This window comes from Pygoscelis adeliae, unplaced genomic scaffold (assembly GCF_000699105.1).
Source record: "Pygoscelis adeliae isolate BGI_AS28 unplaced genomic scaffold, ASM69910v1 Scaffold168, whole genome shotgun sequence".
In the NCBI taxonomy this organism is placed as follows: domain Eukaryota; kingdom Metazoa; phylum Chordata; class Aves; order Sphenisciformes; family Spheniscidae; genus Pygoscelis; species Pygoscelis adeliae.
This window is the reverse complement of record NW_008825566.1, coordinates 5,514,344-5,520,068: the sequence shown is the minus strand read 5'-3', so window position 1 is coordinate 5,520,068 and position 5,725 is coordinate 5,514,344.

Here is a 5,725-nt window from a genome sequence, read left to right as displayed (position 1 = left end):
ACAGCTGGTGGGCTGCATTCCTCAGGGAACCTGTGCTGCAATTCCCTCCCATGGCAAAGCCTGTTCACTACGTTTGCAGCCCTTCTTCCATCTATTTCCTGCTTTAGCATCACAGATTTTTGCCTGCTCAGTATTGCTGATGTAATTGTGCATGGAGCAAAGCTGTAAGCCAGACCACAAGAGTGAGCTGTATTGAAACACAGTTATTTTCTAATTTTTTTTCCAAAGATGGGTCATTTTAAAAGTCCCATTTCCAGCAAAGCCCCACAGGCAGTTGCAAGAGCGCAACGGAGGAGAAAAGAAAATTGCAATGTGGGGTTGGGAAAGACAGATGGGGGAGGAATCTTGTCAGCCAGCTGCACCACCAAATTAAACAAAAAAACTATACAAAGCTGCAGCCCTAGGCACTTCTCCACCTGAACTTTTCATCACAGTGGCCCTGAAGCAGGAGTCAGTGCCAACTCCCCAGCCAGGTGCTCCTAACAACATGTAGGAACACAAGCTGAGGCACCTTGGAATTTTCAGGCTGATCAGGAAGGTCCCAATAAGTTTTAGGCATCTCCAGGGTTAGGTAATGTAAGAGAGAAGCTTTTGGCTTTCTGTGACATTAACTGGAGATAGGTGCCTAAATTATGTGGATGGAACGGGGGAGATCTGGACCTTGCTTTTTTACTAGACCCCCACTGAAATCAATATTGAACCTGGAGCAGGGTTACACCCTCATTTTCATGGAAGGCCACATACCAGATGACATGTAATACATCCTTCTGATATGTCAAACACTCTCTTGGCTGTTTTAAAGATTCCAGCTACAACTCCTAAAATTTCCTGTCAACATGGTTTGTTTCTTCTTTCCTTTTAGTTTTTGATGGTTTTTTTTGGTTTTGGTATTTGTTTGTGGTTGTTTGGTTCGGTTTGTTTGGTGTTTGTTTGTTTGTTTGCTTGTTTTTCCCAGGAGAGGTCCTTCTCTATTTTTCTACCTGAAACAGAAGTTTTTGTGATGTGGACTGATATTAAAAAAAAAAAAAAATCATATTGGTCTCATTTTTTCCTGAATTTTCCAGGAGGCTCTTGGTGCAGGTGTCTCTATTTGGCTTCAGATATTTTCTAATAAAATGTCTTTTGGGAGGGGTTGTTTCTATTGAAGTATGTATAATGTGAAATATTGTGAGCACTGACATCCTGCCTTCTGACTGAAATCTACTGAAACTTTGCCAATGGCTTTAATGGAAACCATTGATTTCCACTCTAACTCTGTGAGTTGACCAGCCTTTCTCTGTAACTTAGTTTTTCATCTGTAATAACAACGCCAAATGTGGCTTTGCTGTATCAGAAAACTTTGGACAATGCCTCTGAAGTGCTGCTCACTTACTTTCCATAAAAATGAGCCCCCAAACAAGCCTGTGTGCTCACAGCAGCTTCGTGGAGCGCTCTTGCTTGTGCATCTCATACCTCCCGGTTTCTGCATTTCAGTCTGCTGGTGGGGTGGTCTCGCTGCAGAACTTTCCTCCTCCCCCCCTACCTTCAAACAATCATTATTTCTTGTTAGTGGCATTTCATCTACATTTTGAATTCCTGTTTTTCTAATCCTTACCCTTGCTGGAGTCAAAGCACAGACGTGTCTATAAAGATAAGAATTTCAAAACATGAGTTACACAGAGAGAACATTTTTGAAAGTCTAACTCTTGTGTTTCATGATTAAATGAGCTCTGAACTCTTCTGAGGACATGGGTAATTACATTGTTGGGTAAACACTCAGATCCTTTAAGAACTTGGAGAAAGATTGGCATAGAGGAAAAGAAACAAGAATTTCCACATTAACAAATTTCTTTTAGTTGATTCTAGCCTCTACTTAGCGGTAGCCAGGAAAAAAAAAAATTATAAGAACAACTAAAGAAGAGAAGACAAGACAGACAGAAAATTATCAACCAGCTCATGAATGTGAATCCTGTGCAACACATTGACTCACATTTTTCTTGATATCCTCAATTTCTCAAAGATCATACCTTTATGAAGGAGTAACTTTGATAAGTATAAACTAGCATCTGTGCCTGTAATGAAAATCAGAGATAATTAATCATATCATTATTGTGCACCATGTATAATGCCTGATGCATTATTTATGCAGGAAGAGTGAGATTTTTAAGGCCAGAGGTGTCATTATAATTATGTAGTTTGACCTCTTGCTCAACTCAGTCAATGTAATTTCTCCCAGTAACTCCTTCTTTAGCACCAATGCCTGCTTGAACTGCAGTCTTTCAGAGAAGTCTCCACTCTGGATGTGAAAGCTCCACGTGATGGGCAGTCTACCTTACCCCAGCAAAAATCTCTTCCAATTTCAGAGAGTGGAAATTTTTTTAAGACAAATCAAAAGGAAATTTATGTTGAAAAAACACAATTGCAATTGATTTTTTTAAACAATGCTGCACACTTTAAAATGCTGAAAAATTTTAAAAGTTTCATCTCATTGGACTTTTCTAAGCAGCCCTAAATTATTTCCTACATATCATTTAGCAAAACAAAACAAAACAAAACAAAACAAAATACTTTTTACTTTTTCCAAAGCTTTTGTTACTATGTTTTTTCTTTCAAATTTAGTTTTTCCCTCACAAGACAGAAAATATTTTTTTTGAGAACTCTAGTTCTGCTGATTATTAATAGAAACACAGAATAATTTAGTTTTGTAGGGACCTGAGGAAGTTCTCTACAAACTACTGCTTGAATATCTGTGATTGAAGAGTAAAAGTAACAAACAAAACCCTTGTCCCCTTAGAATACAAATGTATTTCATGACTGAAGAAGTATTTGTTTTCATATTTTTCGGCTAATGTGTCTCCAAATTCAGAAGGTTGGAGTGGTTGTGGGATTACCTACAGAAATTCAGGTTTGGAATCATGACATTAAAATTTGTGCCATTCAATTGGCACATTTCAATGGGAAATGGTCAGCTCGGTCTCTCTGTCTTGTACCCAAAGAAACAGGCTCATTCAGAAGGGTATGCAGAACCACTGCTGACCTATGGCTTCCAGAGAGCCAAGGTTGACTGTCATCATAACACAGGTACCTTAGCCTTTGGCCTAAATTTTGATGGGATGAGTCTAAGCTACATCTATAGCCTTTCTCCTGGAGCTGCAAGTACCTTGCCAGCTTGTGTCCCAAGTGGAAGCTCTAGGTACAAATGAACAAGACCTATGAGGAATTTTCCCATGAGGGAAATTTTCCTGATGGGTGAGTCCAGTTCTTAAATTTCCTTCAAATTTCTGACCAGGCATCAGCTGAAATGACTTGAACCATCTTAGATTTGAACAATCAGATTAAAGGCAAAAGTTTCCCCAAAAATGTTATGATTCTACACGCATAGTAAGTAGTTAATGTCAAATAATTAACGTTTTTCATGTGTGCAATGCAAGAAAGTTATTGGAAACATCTATCTTCAATTCAGTAAAGTTATTACAAAGGATTATATCATCAAATGTATGAACGTTCCTATGTCTTTCCAGCTGGGTATCTTCTTTTGGTTGGCAGCGACTATTATAACATTGCCTTGGTTATTAAAAATGGTGTTAACTCTATACTCACAGAACTGTATATACATGTAATAACTTCTATCCAAGTATACCTTAAAAATAAATGGTTAAGCTTTGTTTTTCTCCTCAAGACAGACTAAATATCCCTAGTTCAGCAAGGGACAAATGAAGCACGTTAGGGTTAACTGCAAAAGGTTAGCATTGTCTCAAGAAGGCAGAGGCAGGATTCTTCTGACCAAATATCAGAGATACAGTCACCTCTCGGTCATGAGCCAGCACCTCCCAATACACATATCTGAATTAAAACAAATTAATCACAATCAAAAAATACCTATTTCTTTCCATTGCTAAGATAACAAACTCAAATGCCTCCATTGTAGATATTAATGTTCAGTCAGATAAATCCCTTAGAGAAGACAGAATATATGTTTTCTGGATCCTTGAAAAATGCAATACCCACTGTGTCATTCTGCATTTTACAGTAAAATATTTCCTGATGGTTACGTACATGCTTTTAAAAATTCGGCCAGATCACTTCCAATCCCCCTGTTGCGCGCGCGTGCGTGCACACACACACACACACACACATACACACCCTGGGTGCTTCCTATGCATACCATGTAGAAGGCTTTAAGGATTTCATCTGTTTTTCACATTTGAGCCGGCACTGCTTGAAATACTATGTTTGCATTTTTTTTTCTTTCGTATTCCTTTAATGTGCTGTCTTCAAGTATGAGCTAGATGAGGAGCTGGGAGGCAGCATGCTTACTTTGCTCTGCAGCTGCTCTTTGTGCGGCTCCACAATGAGATGCCAGTCATGTGCGAGAGCACTGTAAACCCCACACTTCTCCCCTTTTGCTGATGCTTCTGTCCCGCTGGCTGAGGTGACTCAAGGAACAGAAATGCCTGGCAAAAGCCCCAACCTCCAATATATGCCTGTGCATTAGTATAGAGAAAAAAATTCTCTAGCATGTTGCTTACACATTTCAAAACTGATTTTATTTACTATTGCTTTTTTCCATCCTTCAGTTTCTGATATACTGAATTTCATAAGATTGAAGTTTGCCTTTCAGAAACTGTGTGTGTATGTTATTTGCTGCATCTGAAAAGCAGGTGTTCTCAAGCCAATCTGAATATTTTGAGCAAATCCCTGCTTTGAAATGTAAATGAATTTGCAATGTCTGCATAGTTTGAGATAAAGCAGTTAACAATGAATTAATCCTTGTTTTATGCAGTTCATTATCAAGAGACTATGACCAGGCCAACAATGTATTTGGAACATAATAGGGTCTTGCCAAACAGGTAGACTCTTTATTCAAAGTGAACATTTATGGTTACAGTGACTCTGTAGCACAATAAGCTGGATATAACTTGTTGTGATTGCCCCAAAACCTGGTGTGTAGGTACAGTCTAGCCTTATTCCAGAACCAAAGTCTCCCAGAAGGTACTAAAATATTGCCATGTGGAGAGTTTCTAGTAAATTTAGTTATAAATGGGAAAAGGCTGCATTTCTGAGGAAGGTGACATTTTTAAATGAAAAGGTGGTTCCAAAACCATGCTATATTCATGAGAAATTCTCTTGCTCTGAAAATTTGAGTCATTGACAATAAATACATAAGAAATATTCCCTAAATCTGCTAAGGTTTGCTGCTTTCATTCCACCTGCAAATGTTTTTGGTTCAGGTTTAGCCTTCTGTGTTTAATGGGACCATGCTGATGTAGTAAATGCACTTGAGTTTCCATGGCAGTTGGTGTGCATGATGGAAGAAACAGGTCTGGAGTGCAGAATTAGTAGTTCACCACTATAACAATACTGTGTAGTCCTTCATCTAAACAAAAATTGTGACTAATGATCTTCTGCCATGCTGCTCTGTCTCTGCTGGGACTCTGTAGTGAAAGGGATAGCACTGAGCACCGTTAACATCCCTGCGCACAGAGGACACTGCACGGCTGTGGGGTGAAGCCTTATTCTGCAGGTGTGGGAATGACTTGATGAGCTTGAGTCTGTGGGATGAGCTGTGATGTGGAAAAAGAGGAGGTGTGTATTCCTAGAAAACAGATTGAAGCCCCACTCCCACTGGCGCTCTAGAGTTGATCTCCCTCCTAGCCCTAAGCCTAACCCAAAGCCTACCCCGGGCTAGGCTAGGTCCTGATCCAGGGACCTCCACCTTTAGCACGACTGAAAAATATCTCAGGGG